At 39.7% G+C, this 19,384-nt stretch overlaps 1 protein-coding gene across 3 annotated transcripts in view; it reads left to right on the top strand.

Annotated features, from left to right (window-relative positions):
• The window catches only part of LOC135204745 (zinc finger protein 300-like), a 362,981-nt gene that overhangs the window by 319,044 nt on the left and 24,553 nt on the right, over positions 1-19,384 (top strand). The gene's annotated exons all lie outside the window — the stretch shown is intronic.

Below are 19,384 nucleotides of genomic sequence, written 5' to 3'. Positions count from 1 at the left end.
CACGACAGTTAAGACGCAATTCCTAAATGCATGGCGGGGAAGGAGCGCGTCTTATAGTAAGGAAGACGTTATGAATTTTCATTAATAAATATAATTTGCTAATCACTAGTACGAGATGAATTATCTATGTAGAGATTGGAACCAAGGACTTGGTTGCGGAGGAATTTGTTCTAGCTCTTCGAAGATTCGGTGCTACGCATGGAGCCCCGACCATAATCAATTCTGATAACCACCAAACGTTCAAGACGGCCAGCAACCTCCTTCAGGGACTTGATGAAGAGGATGAAGTCCAGCAGTTCCTGAGGAGGACTGGCATAGAATGGCGATTTCAAACCCCCCACCCCCATGCGCCGTGGAAAGGCGGTTTTTTCGAACGTCTGATTGGTGTCACAAAACGTGCCCTTCAGATTGCCCTCGGGAGAAAGTATCTCTAGTGAAAGAGTGGAGGAGGCGGTAGTGAATAATAGGCCGTTGATGTATAGCGGTGACAAGTGCGAGGACGAGGTCCTCACCCCCTACTCATTTAGTGCGAGGTCACTTAATTAACTTAATGGCACCTATTTTGCCAGATGAAGACCTTAATGCTACCTTCAACCTCCCGGAGGCTACGAGATCGATATTTTAAACTAACAGACACTTTGAAAGCCTTCCGGGAGAGGTGGAGGAAGGAGTACCTGAGTACCCTAAGAGCCCGACACAATTGTCAGTCTGGGGAACCCACCAAGCTGCACCCCGGAGACATCGTGTTAGTAAAGCAAGAAATCAAAAGCGGGCAATGTGGCCCCCTTGGACGCGTCGTGGAGACGTACCCAGACGATGGCGTCGTGCGTTCGGCCAAGGTATTGTTCGAAGATATTGAGTCCCTGCGTGCTGTCAGCCACTTGGTCCCCCTGGAACTTGCCCCCTCAGATGACGATGATGGCGTTGGAGACAAACGGCGTGACGATGTTGATGGTGCGATGGAGGAGATGGTGCGTGACGACGACGGCAACGAAGAGGTCCGAGACGAGGGAGCGTACAGCCAGCAGTAGGTGTTCCAGGAAATTGTGTGATGTCTGGGGATGACCAAGGGATGGCACTGGCTGCAACATCCGAACAACCAGCCACAAAGGTCTTGAGTGACAAAGAAGACGCTGACGATATTGGTAACGATTCGAGTGTTTTTTTTCTTTTTTTTTTTTTTGTTTTGAGTGAACCAATAACGGTAAGTGAGAGTGCTGAAGGAATGATACGAAGGTAGCGAGTAGGTAGTGACGTTGACGTTCAGTTAGGCGATGGACACAGATGTTCGGCACGCCCTTTGAGAAAGGCTGCTGCTAAGCAGCGTGAGTTAATGAAGCACTTAATGGAAAGCGACTAATATCTAAGTTATAGCTAGAAAAACAGTGAATGAAAATAGGAAGGTCCCTTATTCTGGTAGGCAGGGAGGGTGGACCCAAGTAAGTGTAGGTGAGTTGAATCCTCAGAGGATGGAAGTGCGTCGGGTTAGCGTAAGGGAGTGGGACCCCCTCTTGTGGCAAACAAGTCGAGCGTTGTGCAGAGGTAGCCCCACCTCAAGTAAATTACAAAAAATGTATATGAGTCATGAGTACTTCTTATAGAGAAGTGAAAGAGTTTTGAGGGCAATGTCTCCCGAATGAAGAGTACATACTGAATCAGTTGTAATCTGTTTCCTTAAAGGCGAATGGCCTGTCGATCTGATTATGCTTGTTGATTATTGAAGATGAAGAGCTTAATATAGAAGTTTCTCTTGCATGTTGTATTGCATTTTGAGAGGCAAGTGCCTAAAGTCTATGCTTGTTGCATACAAAGTTGTACATACATTACTGTTTCCATTGATCGAGTAAAGGCAGAGTGCCTTATGAGCGTATGTTTGTTTCCTTGATTGTGATTTTTCATTTATGCCTTTGATCTTATTGCAGGCCCATTGCCTATTGAGTTTCTGTGCTGATTCATGTCTACCTTATGTGTATGGGTACATTTATGTATATATCTGCCATTGATGTTTTATTTGTATGTGACATTGATTACCCCGGGTGTAATGTTGATGTATAATTTCTTTGACATGCCATGTTTTTTTGTGTACTCTGGTTAGAGTCGCTGTGAAGCACTACGCAGCGAACCTGACTGAATTGTCCAACATTTCAACGCCCCATACTTCGGATGTGGAGTATGTCGTGAATTTCGAACTGATCATTCGAAATCCCCGCCATTTAACTTCACAAGTGTTGCGTTAAAATTGGGTAAGACTGAGGGATCTCGCGGGCGATTCATTGAACAGAAAGCTGTCCAATACACGACAGTTAAGACGCAATTCCTAAATGCACGGCGGGGAAGGAGCACGTATTATAGTAAGGAAGACGTTATGAATTATCATTAATAAATATAATTTGCTAATCACTAGTACGAGATAAATTATCTATGTAGAGATTTGGAGCCAAGGACTCAGTAGCCATTCAAGAATTTGCAGATTACAGCCTTCAGCCAGAACTTGAATCAATTCCTTGATCTTAAATGATAACGTAACTGTCATATTTCACATTCAGGAGTAAAATAGATTAAGTGATTTCCGTAATGTCTAAATAAACGATGATTCCCGCCTGAATTACAAGGATTCTGTAGTTCACGCGGGAAAGCGTAAGTTTCTTTTGAAGAAGGGCGAAGCGACGCTTCATTCCTGCCCAGACCCTGAACCGTGTCAGTACCGTGAAATTTGTGTGTCTCTCAATTCTCCAACTCCCAGCGCTATCGCCATGCTAGGTCGAATTCCGTCGTAACTGTAAGTTAACTTTATCCACGTATAGATGTGTCATCCCTGCGATAAGGGACTCGATTTTATGCAGCAAACGAAAGCTGCCAGTGTAAGAATGTTATTTGTTTGTGATATCGAGTAAATGGGTCTCGTATTGTGCAGAATTTTCGTCCAGTCGTGGACTTAGTGCTTTACAAGCACGTGATGTCAAAGACCCTATGTGCTACCACATAAAAAAGCCATGAGAGTTTTCAGGTTCCTTGTATTAAATTAGTGAGAGTTGTAAGAACGGAAAGCAAAAAGAAAAAAAAAAAATATAAAGATGTACTGTGGAATTCTGCTAGGAACTTTAGTTTTGGTGTATTGTTAATGTATTTAAATGTTTATTTTTTGTAATAAAACTGTTTTATTGACAAAATTTTATTGAATCTCACCCTGATAGTTTTAGAGTGCGCGCCTCCTCAAGGCCTTATCATCGGCCCAGAACATCCGGCACGAATCATGAAAAAAAAAATAATAATAAAAGTCGAAGAAATTCCCGACAATGTTAATGATATTTTCATTTCGGTTCGTACTTTTAATTTTTTTCAAGGATTTGTTTGGCTGGCTACAGGGTTATGGGTTGTCCCTATAGGGTGCCAGCGCTGCCATTCCCCTTAACTTTTCTCCTTACTAAAATATTCAGAAAATAATCATTGGGTACTACGCTCTATGCCTCCTTCGATGATGCATTTTGTTAGAGCATAAATTTCCATAAGCTAACGTATTCCATCTTGAAGATAGTGGTCTGTATATGCAAGAGTTTTACAAAACTGATAGCCCGTCAGTAAGAATTAACAAATCATTCAAACAAAGCCTTCGAGTTTCTGTAACTTTCCACAAGGTTATAAAGATTAAATGATCTCCTAGGGCTGTTGATCATGAAGTCAGAATATCCTCTATAGTAATATCATATAGTAAAGAAAACAGTAATAAATATGCCAGGAATGTTTAAAATGATAGTGAAACTGATAAGGATCACGGGATTACCAAGTGCAAATGTATTTTTATCTTTTTCTACTGGGAGAAATTGGGTGTAATTCTTATACAAATTAATGGAAATTACATCTGTTTGTGATATATATCATTCCATTTTAATTATTCATACTCCCAGGGCTGCCTCTCGATTTCCTATCTTATCCTGGAATTTTAAGACTGGTAATTCTGAGTAACAAATATCGATTTATTTCAACCTCGATTTTCGAATTCACACGATGTGAGCAAACTCGAGACAAACTTTGAACCAGAAACAATTAATTTTATTGAATATATCTCCAAAATAGCAAAATTTCGATTAAAACAACATTTAAAGGATTCATGATGTTTGATACTTATAGTCTTGATGCGTCATGAATCCCAACTTTGGAAACTTTAAACGAGAGAATTTTCAGCCTTTTCTACGTCACTTGCTCGCTTTTGGATCGAAAATATCAAAGTATTCCTTGTGGGAATCAGTTAACTCTTTAATTCATTCATTTCGGAATTAATAGTTCGTCATTTGCCCTTGATTGAGTGTTGAACCCCTTGATAATGTTGGTAAGCCTGCTTCCTCTCGTTATAAGAAGCAGCCATTGATTGTCAACCAAACGAAGAACTTCGTAGCTTTCTTCAAAACATTTTACGTTTCTCAAACGTCCCCTTATTAAGGTTAGGTTTTAGAGATATAGAACTTCGTGTATCATAGTTATCATATATATTATATATATATATATATATTATATATATATAATATATATATATATATATATTGATAAAGGATTTATTTGCGGTCTTGCTAAAACAACATATGATAGTTTCGTCCTCAAAAGACCACACTTCATCCGAAGACTGCCATAGCACTTAATAGATGTCTTTGGTGTACAATCTTGTTAAAATATTACATAACAAAGAATACGATCTTATATTTAGTATTCCTAGCACGTAATGCCCTCCCTTTATTTAATACTACTAGCAAGCAGAAACCGTTCTTTGTATTACTAGTAATGCCTTTCGTCAGGTAATGGTATAATTATCTTTTATCTTGAATGTGATTTTATTTGATTTATGAAATTTAGGCGTGAGGCAGCCGAGATTAGTTGAGGTAGTAAAATTGTCTTCATAGAAAATGGTATTTCAGGATATTTGGATACCTAGAAAATTAGCTCTCTCTCTCTCTCTCTCTCTCTCAGTTATAGCAATCATTTTCGCCTTATTTCGAAGTGAAAAATGGAACAGATGCTTCCAGAATCCACTACAGCGGAATCAACTCTCTTATGCCGATTGGCCGTATTAAACGTCGAGTCAAAATCTCTCCCGTATCTGATTGGACGTATTAGACGTCGACTCAAAAAAGTTTTTTAAAAATTCGCGGAAAAATACTTATAGTCCTACCAGCCAAAAACTTTTGAATTCACGCGCCTGGGGGATGCTGGGAGTTCACGGATCAGGGCGTTGTTTTTTTTTTTACAATCGTACGCAGGCGCGCAAGCGCGAATTTCTTTCTTATCACACTAAAAAGTATCAGTGACACATCTCGGAAATTATTTCGTCACTTGACATACTTTTTGCACCATTTTAAATTATCCGTTACAGGAGTATATATATGAAAATGAAAATTGCGCAATTTCTATGTAAAATACAACAATAAAATATTCATGACATGATTTTATATTTTATCAGTTTGGACAAATATTTTCATATAAGAAATAACGATAAGTGTAAAAATTTCAACCTTTGGTCAACTTTGACTCCTACCGAAATGGTAAAAAAACGCAATTGTAAGCTAAAACCCTTATATTCTAGTAATATTCAATCATATACCTTCATTTTGCAACAAATTGGACGTCTCTAGCACAATATTTCGATTTATGGTGAATTTATGAAAAAACTTTTTCCTTACGTGTCCGCGCGGTAACTCTTCCGATAAATTTTTTCGTGCGATTGTCGTAATGTTTGCACCATTAAATTTACCGTTACATAAAGTTTTATATATGGAAATGTGCGCAATTCCATGCACAATACAACTAAAAACAACCCATGGTTGTAGCTTTATCAGTTTTGAATATTGTCATATAAAAATAACCGATAAGTGCCAAAATTTCAACCTTCGGTCAACTTTGACTCTACCGAAATGGTTGAAAAAAACGCAATTGTAAGCTAAAACTTTTATATTCTAGTAATATTCACTCATTTACCTTCATTTTGCAACGAATTGGAAGTCTCTAGCACAATATTTCGATTTATGGTGAATTTATAAAAAAAAAATACCGTTATATTTTCCTTACGTCCGCGCGGTAACTCTGCCGAAAAAAATCAGAAATTTATCTTGCGATTGTCGTAATGTTTGCACCATTTAAAATTAGCCGTTACATAAGGTTTTATATATAAAATATGCGCAATTTCTTGTAGAATACAATTAAAAATGATGATTGAAGGTTGTAGCTTTTCTCTTTTTCGAAATATTTGCATATAAATCACGATAAATAGTAAAAAAAAAAACCACGTTCGGTCAACTTTGACTCTACCGAAATAGTTGAAAAACGCAAATTGGTAAGCTAAAACTCTTTACAATCTAGTAATATACAGTCATTTATCTTAATTTTGAAACAAATTCGAAGTGTCTAGCACAATATTTAGATTTATGATGAATTAAAAAAAAAAAAACTTCCCTCCGCGCGCCGATTCGCGGCCGCAAATCTCTGAAATGCGTACGTTGCATTCTCCTAATATTTGCTCCATTTCATATTAGGCGTTTATAGAGTTTCAGATATGAAAATGTGCGCAAAATATTCATGAATACAAAAAAAAATATCTGAAGGTTGTAGCTTTTCTCATTTTCGCAATATTTGCTATAAAAAATATATATAATAATTTCGACATTCAGTCAACTTTAACTCATCAGAAATGGTCGAAAACTGCAATTCTAAGCTAAAACTCTTACAAAATCGATATATTCAATCATTTGTCTTCATTTTGAGACAAATTGGAAGTCTCTAGAACAATATTAGATTTAGAGTGAATTTTTGAAAAAAAAAAACATTTTTTTACGTCCGCGCGTTACGAATTCATGCATCATTTTGTGATAATATTTTTTCTGTGTTGCTTTGATCGTTTTACAATGTGTTATATATCAAAATGATCACAAATTTAGTGTACAATACAAACGAAAAAAGTTACTTGTTAGCTTTAATGGTTTTTTCGCACAGCTCGATTTGAATACGATTATGTATGAATTTTTTTTTTTTTGCTACCATATATCGCATTTATTTATATATGATAATGATATTTTTTTTCATTTTTTCATGGGGTTGTGCATACTAAACTTCAGGCAATGACAAAAAAGGAGCCAAAAATGAACTCTTAATCTTTAAAACTAAGCGTGCTGTGATTTTTTGAAAAAATTATTTTTCCGCTTCCGTACTCACTCCAAACCCGCCTCGGCATATGGGAGACGTTTTGATTTTTAGGGCTTAGGCGTAAGAGGGTTAAGGAACAATCATTCTACAGCAATTAAAAGCCAAATGAGCCGTTATAAAGAAGAGGCAAAATAGCGGAGACTATGACTACTACTACTTCAATTCATGTGCTTGAAGCATAGAGGGTATTTGCCTGAAGTTGCGATCTCTTAACCAGTATTTTTCCACGATTAAAGAACTCCACCTCAAGGCCTTAGCTTTCCCTCCACTCTCACCCAGTGATGGCAGAAATGCGATGTTCTAACTTTCACAAAATGTTTTGGGGGAACTTATTATTTCACTCATTTTTTGCACTGAAAACCATATCATTAAAGTTGTGCCTTTTTATTTATTAATTTGTTGCATTTGTCGCATAGTGGAAAAGTTGAAATTGAACTGTAAAACTCACCAATTGGCCGGGCTATGAAAGCCGATGCACGCACATGATCTCAACCCTAGGAACAAGAGCCCGTGCCAGCACAAGGATGGCTAATATCTTCAACAACAATGATCTCTCTCTCTTACTAGAGTCCGCAAATCTAGCAGGACATGGTAGTAACGTAGGGTCTGAGGACTGCCAAACCTAATATCAGTTTCCACCATGCGAACGTAACCTGTTGTAACTGTGAGTAACCATGCATTGAATGTATTATTCCAGTTAGGACTTTTGTTTAAAACAAAATTTGTATCAGTGATCTCATGTAAATAATTGTGTAGCAATGAGAGTAGGTTTTTATATAAAAGAATTGTAAACTTATCAACCATAGTTCTTTTGCCCTTCTGTAGGGGCTGGGAACTTAAACGTTTTTCGCAAATCTACTTTCCCCTAACCCCAAATCCATCCCTAACTAGTCGTCGAAGAAAATTAGCGTCAGTACTATCATCATTTATCTTAAGTAAATTATCTATATTTTTTTTATTATTTCTCCGATTATTACTTTTCCCTTTTCTTCAATTAGGTTTGAATCAAACATCAAATTCAACAGGAATCATGAACGAGAAGTCCTTAGGAGACGACGCCCAAAACGTAAACAAACAACCATTACCTGCATCCATTATTTGGCCTAATAATTACAATTAAATTATACAGTTTATTAGCAAATTATCTAAATTTTAGTTGTATTACCAACGATTGCTTACAATTGTCCACCAATTGACTTATTAGAATGAATGGAAAATAAGTGAAACAACTTCTAAACCAGAACTACAAACAAAAACACTATCAAATAGAAGACGCAACACCCAAGAAAATGTCAACCAAACCGGACGCACCGTTGACGGCCTCAGTTAGGTAGCTTCTAGTAAAAACGTCTTTTATCTTTTATGATACTAATTGCCGTCATCATAATCGTGACAATAAGTGTAGTTGATCAATTATAAATGTGATGTCTTCGGCTTAGAGCACCCAATCAATCTCAATCATTAAGTAAGTATGGGATGGGACGTCCTTTGCTTCGGTGAGTTTCAGATGTTTATTGGTTGTATCAATAACTTCTAGTCATGTTAGGACTCCTAGTTTACCGTATAGACCTTATCCTTCTATGGGGTCTGAACCTAAGAGTGTCTAAATGAAATGAATTGCTGTATTTTACGATGATATCTCAATGATTTGCTCAAAGGCTATGTTAAGTTAGGCTAAGGTAAAACACCGCATGGCCTGGATCAACTCAACGGCGATCATAGCATGCCACCCTTCGAAAAAAGGAAAATACTTATAACGCGTCCTGACACCGGAGATGGGCATCAGTCGCGACTTGTGGATGAGAAACTGAGCTAAAGACCTCTACTCTCCTTTCGAAGTAAATATTTTTGTATTTCTACAGAAGCAATCCGCGGTGGCCTAGACTATGGCAATTGACTGATTCCTATGTTATTTTTTTAGTTACTGTACAAGATTTAAAAGTAATATCCATTCGGCTGGCTGTAACTAAGCAGTAATTGACCTTTGAAAGTTACATAATAGCCGCACCAAACTCAAAGGTATATTAAAGTTTAGTTCCAACCAAACGAAAAAAATATTCCTTACAACCCTTGTAAAGCAACTAAAATAACATAGAAAATGTCAATTGCCATAGTCTAAGTCACCGAAGAACGGTCCTATAGGAAGGTACCAAGTATTTGTTACGGTGAAGGAAATGTAAACACAGCCGCCATGTTTTAAATTCCCCAACCACCACGGAGCCATATTTTCACTACTAAGGGCGGGGGGTAACGCACAGGGGGTGGGCGGAGTAAGGTGGAAGGTACGAGTTGTACTAGCAGCACCCCACTGAATAGTAACATACCTTGACGCAACTTTCGGCGAAAGCCTAACACTCACCTTTCCTAAAACATAATAATTAAGAATAATGTTTGGACCTTACCTTAAAGGGGTGGAGGGTACAAAGCAGCAGCTGGCTTTAAGAATGCGTTGGAGGCGGGTCTTGGGTTCCTCAAAATGCAGCTTGAAATAAGCAACAGCCAAGTACCCGACGAAGTTATACATTCTCCTCCCGTATCTTGGAGTCGACTGCCGGAGTTCCCTCCACCTCCTCTCGATAGTATTAGTATGGGCACCGGTTTCTGGGTCCACAAAGTTCATCGAGTGGTTGACTGTCAAGTGGACATACCTTCATCTCGCAGGCAGTCATAAAGCCCTCCAACAGTCAGAAATAATAGTAGTACCCGGCACAATGTATTCTTTGATAACTGCAAGCAGAGTCCCACTCGTCCTGTCGGGTACGGGAACAACGAAAAACTCCCGCGTCTGCCTGCAGATACCACCGAATACCCATTGACCTTCGATGAGGCGACCTACGTTGTATTTTCTTCTCCCAAACTTCACCTCATCGATTTCAACAATTGTGCCGGGCCCACCTATTTGCTTCTTCTGTTGGAAGCACCAATTAACTATGACCTGAAATAAAAGTCAGTGGGTTAGGGGAGGTAATTAATTAGGGTAAATAAATTCATAATAATACAAGGCAGGTTGTGTATGAGAGAGAGGGAGGGGGGGGGGAGAGCATGGGGAGAAGGAGGGGGTTTGAATGGAAAATGGTGAGGGGATAAGCAAAATACTTACTTCCCGGGAGAAGCTGGCCCAATCATTAATTGTTGAGTCCGACAGTCCAAGTTCTGTTCTCGCAACCTTGTAAGAAAAAGAATCACTCACATACAGGTATGCAAAAGAACAGAACTGTCTCAACATTAAGGTGGGACCCAGAGAACCAAGTGCCCTTAAACAATGAAAAGTAGTAAGAACAGCGTTTTTTCGCTTTCTTACTATGCGGTCGATAAGACCGGTCACACCTAAAGGTAAACTGTGGAGGGAAAACAAAAATACCAATTATAAACATGAAAAATATGAAGTAGGTCATAAATGGTATAGGTGTAATATAATATTGCCATGAATCTAGGGCGGGTCATATCACGGTTACATGTAGAATCCAACAAACTATTCGTAAGGTATTTACCTAAAGCACTTTTTTTGCAGATCTAGGCGGCACTCATTCCCACAATGGGGGCAAAAGACCTGCTTCCTCAGGAGGCCGTGGTCCTGGCCATAAACAGACCAGCCGTTTTCATAATTACCTGAGTAATAGGCAGAAAAATCGTTTGTAACTGAATGGGGGCAAAAGACCTGCTTTCTCAGGAGGCCGTGGTCCTGGCAAAAAACCGATTTAGTCGATCATAATTACCTGAGTAAAAGGCCAGAAAAATCTTTGTAACTATGTAACAATTGTTACATGAAGTTGGCAAAGAGTTCCTGGTGAGGGGCTGGGGCGAGCGTGAAGTAGATGCAGCCAGTATGGGATGTCATGGCGGCAGATTCAACAGTGTTGGAGTTCTACAGTTAGGAGGTGGCAGGTAGGCCAGACCGTAGAAAACAGGGTAGGAGAGGTGGGGTGGAGTAGTAAAAATGCTTTGATGCTATTGTTGAGGCAGGGTGGGGCTGAGGTAAATGAACAAGCACTTAACAAGATAAGTTGGCAGTGTTAAGGGTAATAAAAGTAATATGGGTAGTTATAGTTAAGGAACTAAATGTAAATGTGGGATGGGTTCAAAATATGAAATAATAAAATACATATATAACGGGCCAGGAGGGGGGTGGGATTAAGTCCTGGGTGGTAAATGTGTAATAGGGCCTATAGTTGTTTGAATAAATACAAAAGACCAAATTAAACATAGGTTAGCATATAACAAAACTAATTAAACTTGTAGGGGATGTTGCCTGACCAGGGGTGGGGTTGGACCTGCTGTAACCCCCCTTAAAGAACCAAACCAACCTAACATAACCTAACCTAGCAGGGGATGTAACCTTACCTAGTAGGGAACTTAACCTAGTAGGCAATGTTGCCTGACCAGGGGGGCTTTGCCCCTAGTACCCCCCCTTAAGGCCTAACCTAACCTAGTAAGGAATGTAACCTAACCTAGTAGGGATATGCCTGACCAGGGGGCTTCGCCCCCCTCCCCCCGTACCCCCCTTAAAGGGCCAATAACCTAACCTAGTAAGGAATGTACCTAACCTAACCTACCTAGTAGGGAACATTGCCTGACCAGGGGGCTTCGCCCCCCCCTACCCCCCCCCCCTTAAAGGCCTAACCTAACCTAGTAAGGAACGTAACCTAACCTAACCTAGTAGGGAAATACTAGGCCTAACGTAACCTAGTAAGGAATGTAACCTAACCTAACCTAGTAGGGAATATTGCCTGACCAGGGGGGCTTCGCCCCCCGTACCCCCCCTTAAAGGCCTAACCTAACCTAGTAAGGAATGTAACCTAACCAACCTAACCTAACCTAACCTAGTAGGGAATATTGCCTGACCATGGGGGCTTCGCCCCCCATACCCCCCCTTAAAGGCCTAACCTAACCTAGTAAGGAATGTAACCTAACCAAACCTAACGTAGTAGGTAACCCAAGTAGGGAATGTAACCTACCCCCCCCCCCCCCCCCCCCCCCCCCCCCCCCCCCCCCCCCCCCCCCCAGTATCCACCCTTGAAGAACTAACCAACCTAGCCTAACCGGGTAACCCCCTTCAAGGAAGTAAAACTAGTAGGTAAACCAACATATAACAAACTAAACCTAAGGGTATGTTGCCTAACCGGGGGAGGGGATTCGGCCCCCAGTAGGTAAAATGACATATAAACCTAACTGTGATGGGTGTGGAAGTGTTGTAAAATGTTAAAAGTAACCATACATAACTGCATAATAGTAAGGAAAGTGGAAGGGAGGTGTAAATTGTAATGTCTGTAAAACTGTAGAATGGAATATATTTAAATGTAGGTTTTTATAATAATAATGGCAAACTATATATTTAAATGTTTATATATTTAAATGTAGGTTTTATAATAATAATGGCAAACTTTAATCTAGGTATTGGTATTGGTGAGAAATGCATTGTAAATGGTGTAACGTAAAGAGCCAGTCGTGAATAATGGAAAGGGGAGGGATTGACTTGTGTATAAATGATATAGGGAGTGTGTATGTAATATGCAAACGCAATGTGCAATTTCACGTAACAGGTAGGTAGGGTAGGGTATCAAAACGTCCTAAAACTGAGTTCTAAATCAACACGTAGGCATTTTTTAGGTGTCTGTCCTCAATTATAACATAATATTTCAAGTTATATATGGTGAAAAGATTAGGTGGGGATATTTAAAAACAGTTATTATACAAATACTATGGAAAAAGGAAAAGGAATAAACACTAGAATTCACATAACATGTTTAATAAACAAATTCGGTAAATGCTTTTATGTAACTCAACGTATGGTTACCAGCCAGGGTTCCCAGATGACACCACTACCAACCAGCCAAAGTCTACCATGAAACCAGCCAAAATCCTGCCCAAATGGAAATCCAAACCAACCCAAATAACGGCAAATATATGTGCGTTATATTTATCTTTATAAATGCATATTTTTTTTATATATATATGCTTGTATAGCGGCATCATAGTTTTAGTTAGATAATATAAACTAATATAAGAATACAGGAAAAAAAACGAGAAATGAATTGAAATTTTGAAATGAGCCTCGTTCTCTGAGAATCCGGCGGCCTGTTTTGTGGTCGTCTGGTGTGTGTGTGATTTTTATTTCAATTTCATCTACATATTTTGCTTAAATGTTACCAAGTTTTTACTGAAAACCTATTCAAATCCCCAGATTTTTCCTGAAAACCTTAAAAAATTCCCAATCTGGGGAGAGATTCCTCAAAACGTGGGAGCAGTGAAAACCAGCCAAAATGCCACTAACCAGCCAAAGTGAATTTTTATCCACCAAATTAGGAAAAAAAAAGTCAAATTGGTGAGAAACTGCCAAATCTGGGAACCCTGTTACCACCCAACACCCAATCCTTCACTCAGTCCAGTAGCAATGTAGGGGTCATACTGTAACGTGTTTGGCTAAATACATGTATCCTCGTAAACCCCCATTATTCCTCACTAAGAAGTCTGAGTTTAGGCCAAAAGCTCCCTTACAGTTAGCGCATGCGCAGTAGCATTAGCGCATGCGTAGTAGGATTCAGTGTTGTGGTAGTAGTAGTAGTAGACGAATATGGATGTGGAACGGCTCCACTATCGCTAGTTTTGTTAACTCTTATTTCCGCCTGTATTTCGTGTTTTTAAAAAGTGATAAATGTGGGAAATACCACAATAACACGGCAAAATCTCCCCCCAAGTGGTTTCTCCCCACCCAAAAAACCCGGTTCCCACTGGGGGTCCCCCTTACCGTAGGATAGAGTTGGGGTTTTGTCCCCATCCAAAACCCCGGTTCCCAATGGGAATCCCCTTTACTGTAGGATAGAGTTCAAAGGTAAATTAGAGTCGTCCGAATAAATATTACTTCAAATTCTTGTTCAGGAGGTAAAACTGCATAAAAAAAACCGCAACTGCCTTACTCTGGGCCGCCGCGGATAGGTACACTAGATCTACCAATATTTTCTCCAAAGTTAGAAATTAAGGCCGAATTTAAAGCATTAAACAGAGGGTAGTGAAAAGGGTACCCACGGCAGTGCCAAATCTCACCAAAACGCTTTCGAAATTTTTACTTACTCTTCATTTTTTAGAAGATTGACGCCATCTCGATGTTTACGGAGTCGCTTGTGTCAACAAACTTCCCATTTCCTGTGATAAATCCGCACACCACTTGTACCCACAGACGCTGGGGCACTTTCATCACAACAATCGGAACACAGAAACTTACCACAACGTTTTTAAGTAAACAACTGTTTTGGTAGAAGAAGACAGACGAAGCCCGCACAGACTTTAAAAAAAAAATAGTAAAACATCAATATTTTACTATTTATGATGATTAATTTGAAAATATTCGTTATTGAAAAAGTAACTCGATTCTGACTCAAATTTAAGTATTTATTTTTTAGGAATTAGAACGTTTGAGTCCTGTATTATGAGTCACGACATCTTGACTTTCGTACCTAATGTAAATAATTGCTATATATACTCAACTTTCTTGCAGAACAGTTTATCAGTTATTCATGCAGATTGTTATCAGCTATTCATGTAATTGTTATAATCGTAATGCGCATATATATCTATTATTTACTTTTTGGATATATGAAGATGTTTTACTGCTGGATTACCGCCGTAGTGTGACGCAATCGCTTTTGGTCCGGTGGGCCTCTGTTTTCGCACCATAAAATTATGGGGCTGAATTGCAATGACCAGAAAGTCGTTAAAAGAAGAAAGTTAGCATTGAGGGGCATATTGTTTTGAATGAGAAAAATACAAATTTATACAATAGCTAGCTTGTAAAAAGTACTTGATTACAAAAAACTTGATTGACAACTAAGCAGCATACCTACTATGGGTTTCAGAGACAGTGCAAGCACGTTTTTTGGCAATATTTCTGTAACGAACACTCGTATCAGAACGAGATTTTTGCTATAGTGCATTACACCCAGTAAGTTTAGAAGGGTATTGTTTGAATCATAATCGTAGGAAGAGTAACGGCACTTGTCCTTGTACCAAGAGACAAAAACTTCATTATCCAGAAATGGATACGAACACGCGTAAAAAGCTCCACCTACCCTCTCCCCCCTCCACCGCCACCCCTTTCCTTCTTCCTTCCTTCGCCTTCCTTTCCTTTCTCTCTCTCTCTCACTCTCTTGTTGCCATTTGGTATGTCACTCTCCAAACTGGGTATAAGACTATACACAAAAACGTGGAAATTGGTGAAATTAGGCTATGTATTGGAAGTATATACATAAATATTAAAGCAATTTTATCATTATTGCATTACTATGACAACTACAATCATGAAACAGTTTATAATAATGCATCGGCGTATGTGTGAAGCTCCACTAATGTGGCAACGATGATTTGCCATTCTTAGCATGCAAACATTGAAGGTTATATTTATTTCTGACATACAGTTATTAAAAAAAATCAAAATACTCTATAGACTTAAATCAATGAAAAGTGCTAGTAAAAAAAAAAAACTTTATAATCCACTTATCCATAGTCTGTTCCTCTATGGTTTTTTGGCAGCCAGATGTACAACAAGGTTAGAAAACATTGGATTGTATCTACTTTAGAAATATCTGTAAGATTTTTCCGGTAATTTGGTTGCAAAAAAGGGATAATAGGCATGAATTAAATTAACATTTTTAAATAACAAAGTAAAGTTGAACTAATAACGAGCAAAGTAAACAAAAATTTAGGTAATAAAACTTTGCAGTGTCGTCGTCTGCTGTTCGTAACTGTGTGGCACGTGCACTAAGGAACCAGGAACAGCAACTGTTAAATGCAATGTGGAGTGAATTGAGACCAAAATTGTATAATAACAATCAAATAAGCACTGTGGAGTTTCAGTTGTGATGGCAGTAAGGATAACAACCACGATTGCAAGGTAAAAATTAATTCAGTTCAAACCATGACTCCGGGAATAACAAGTTTCATACTTTCACTAATATAGGCAACAAAATGTTGTTTTATTGTGCTGATTACAACTGCAATCTTGAGTAAGATCAATAAACGTTACATATATACGCTAACATTGTTCAAAATGAGTGCTGGGAAGCTGGGAAAGATGGTTTCCATCTGTGAATAGACCCGTCCATCCACATGATAGCTGCCATATTGGATTTCAAAACTGCTTGAAAACATAGTTTTACGAAAGAGCGTCACATGCTTATTTTTAGTTCGTATGGGGCTTTCATATATCACATTATGTTGACGATACTTCAGTCTTTTGAATGGTATGCTTAGAGTTGTAATTGTATTCTTGTTTCGCCAATTAAATATCGAGTGAATAAGACTCGTCCAGCGTGATGATGGTGGATCGTCCGTGATTTTTTACCCTATATCCTAAGTTTCTGTAGGATCTCATTACTGTAGGCTACAGGATGCCTGTGTATCCTGGCCTACTTAATCCTGAGAGTGTCTGGTTCAATGATACTGTATGATTTATTAATGATTTCACGGAAGGTTTAGGTACGGCAATTTATCTGTAACCCTATAGCCTAGGCTAGGCTGGTTAAGTATATCTTAGTTTACCAGACAATGAGCTGATTAACAATTCTCCTAGGGCTGGCCCGAAGGATTAAATATTTTTACGAGGCTAGGAACCAATTGGTCACCCAGCAACGGGACCTACAGCTTATTGTGGGATCCGAACCACACTATATCGAGAAATGAATTTCTATTACCATAAATAAATTCCTCAGATTCCGCGTTGGCCGAGGTGAGATTCGAACTTTAGACCACCAAATTGTCAGCCGAGCGCAAAAACCCACTCAGCTCCAGCGAGGAACTTACCTAGCCTAGGCTAGGCTATAGCCCTATGTCCTAGGTTACTTTTTCAAGTGAGGATTTATGCTACAAAATGACTGGTGCAAAATGTGTCTTTCACCTGTTTTTGTCATTTCTTTTTACAGATATTCTCCTTCCAAAAAACCCATCGATTGTTGGAAAAATGGGGCGTCTCGAATGTAGCCTAACCTACAATGGGGTAATCAGTAATGTCTTTACATATATGGTAGCCTAGCCTACATACACAGTATAATCTAAACATATGTGGTATATTTCTCTACGTTCAATGCAGATTCACTTATGATAATTCAGTGCAAAGAGAAATTGAATAACACCAACAAGAGTTTGCCTAGCATATACTATGGTATATCGTATACATATACAGTATACTATATACTACAAATACAGTAAAGTAATTATTAGTTTCAGCTAATTCTGGAGGGTCATTACATACTGATCATATGATGATTCAGTATAAAAAGAAATTGAATGTGAAAAGAGAATCTGATCATATGATGATTTAGTATGAAAGAAATTAAGCTCTAAACGCAAACCAGATTCAGTTCGAACAGTTCATAATGAACAGTGTAAGGCTGCTGATGGCTACATATAGTTATAAAATACAAATGTAAGGCATATGTATCTTTTACTTTAAATCTTTTTGGGAAAGGTTTATCATATTACTTTTCACTGTATCCAATATATTGTATGTACTCATAGTACTGTATTATAAAATACTAATATAGTGGTCATTGTTTGGTTTAAAAATCAGTTGGGATGGCAAATACGAGTTTATTTCACTGTACTTAACTCAATTCTGAATGAATTTTTTCTTTCTTCTAGTTAGCATTAATGAATATCTAGATACTTTACTCACATGGAACAAGGTAATTTTTTGTTATACGATGTGTTTTTATGTCGAAATGTGAGTTGTGAACTAAGTTATTTTTTTTTATAAATTGTGTTGGGGGCATGTTTATTGTGTAAAAAATTTGATTCTGTTCACTATTTTCACTTGATTTCATTGTGATTAGAATTTATGTACCTTATATTCTATCGGCGTGAGAACAACATTAAAATGTGTTTGTTCTGATACGAATACAAACCCTCGGTCCTTTACAATAGGAAGGTAACTAGCGGCAGCTGGAACGGTCGTAAGCTTCGAACAAGGGAGTTCGGTAGTTAACTGCCTGTCCGACAGTGCGCGCGCTGCTCGACTGGGAGGTGAAGAACCACTTTGCTTTCAGCCGCGTTGATGGAGGACGTGTTCTTCATCGCTCTCTGCCCGCTTCTTCGTCGTATGCTTTTGTTGTGTTTCTCATCTTGGTTTGTTTGTGTAGTGAAAGTTTACTGTAAGTATGTGTGACTTACTGTATTACATTTAATTAATATGGAATCTCGTGAATTGGAGCTGTCCCCGCGCACCCCCATCAGCCGCAGAGTTTGCCCTGGTGTGGAGGGCCGTAAGTGCGGGGTCTTTCGCTCCTTTCCTGAGGTCGATCCCCATGTGTATTGTGCTCGGTGCCGGGGGCGTGAATGCTCTCGGGCCGAGCCCTGTAATGTTTGTGTTAATTGGTCAGAGGAGCAGTGGGGGAACCCCTCCTACTAACTCGACTGTGAGCATCCAGGGACTGCTTCATCACGTGGTGGGTGCTGCTCTGGTCACCCGTGGAGCGGTGACCACTACCACCACCACTGTCTCGACCCATGGTACGCCACCCCTCCTCACCTGGTCTACACGCAACATGTGATGTCGGTGACGCCTATGGCTGCTGTGCAGGCCGCGATTGCTGCCGTGGCGAGGAGGGGCATGCCTCCCCCTCCCGGGTTCATCGCCCTGCCAGCCCCTGACTTTCGGTGCCCGAAGAGCTTGCCCCTGGACCTGCCGCCTGTACCCAGGATGTTGCTGGCTGCTGCCCCCATCTCCTGCTGTACCTACTTGCCTGCCGTACCTGCCGCTCTGCTGTTCCTGCCCTGCCTAAGCCAGTCCCTGCCGACTTTGTTCCAGCCCGTGGTGTTGCTGCCCCAGTCGCAGGTCCTTCCTGACAGGTGCAGCTTGGTCGTGTTGCTTCGGCAATAGCCCCGGCTCCATCCTGGATGGAGGACCTGACGTCTGTCCTGAGGGAGCTGACAAAGAAGAAAAAGAAGAAGAGGAAGGTGTCGTTGTCGTTGTCGTCGTCTTCTTCGTTGTCGCCTGCTGCCTCCTCTTCCCCTTCGACTTCCTCTCGACTTCCAAGGCTTCCAAGCCGAAGAAGAAGAAGAAGGCTGCCTCCTCCCCCCGTAAGAAGTCTCCCTCGGAAACTTCTAAGGGCCCGTCTCACTCTGGTGGGACGGGGGGTTCTTCCGCTGGTCCTCCTGCTCCTTCGGGAGCGGGACCCGTCTCTCCTTCTGTAAGGAAGAAGACTGGGACCAG

The sequence above is a fragment of the Macrobrachium nipponense genome, chromosome 47 (assembly GCF_015104395.2).
Source record: "Macrobrachium nipponense isolate FS-2020 chromosome 47, ASM1510439v2, whole genome shotgun sequence".
Classification (NCBI taxonomy): Eukaryota; Metazoa; Arthropoda; class Malacostraca; order Decapoda; family Palaemonidae; genus Macrobrachium; species Macrobrachium nipponense.
Note: the sequence above shows the minus strand (reverse complement) of the source record. Positions and strands in the feature narration are given on the sequence as shown.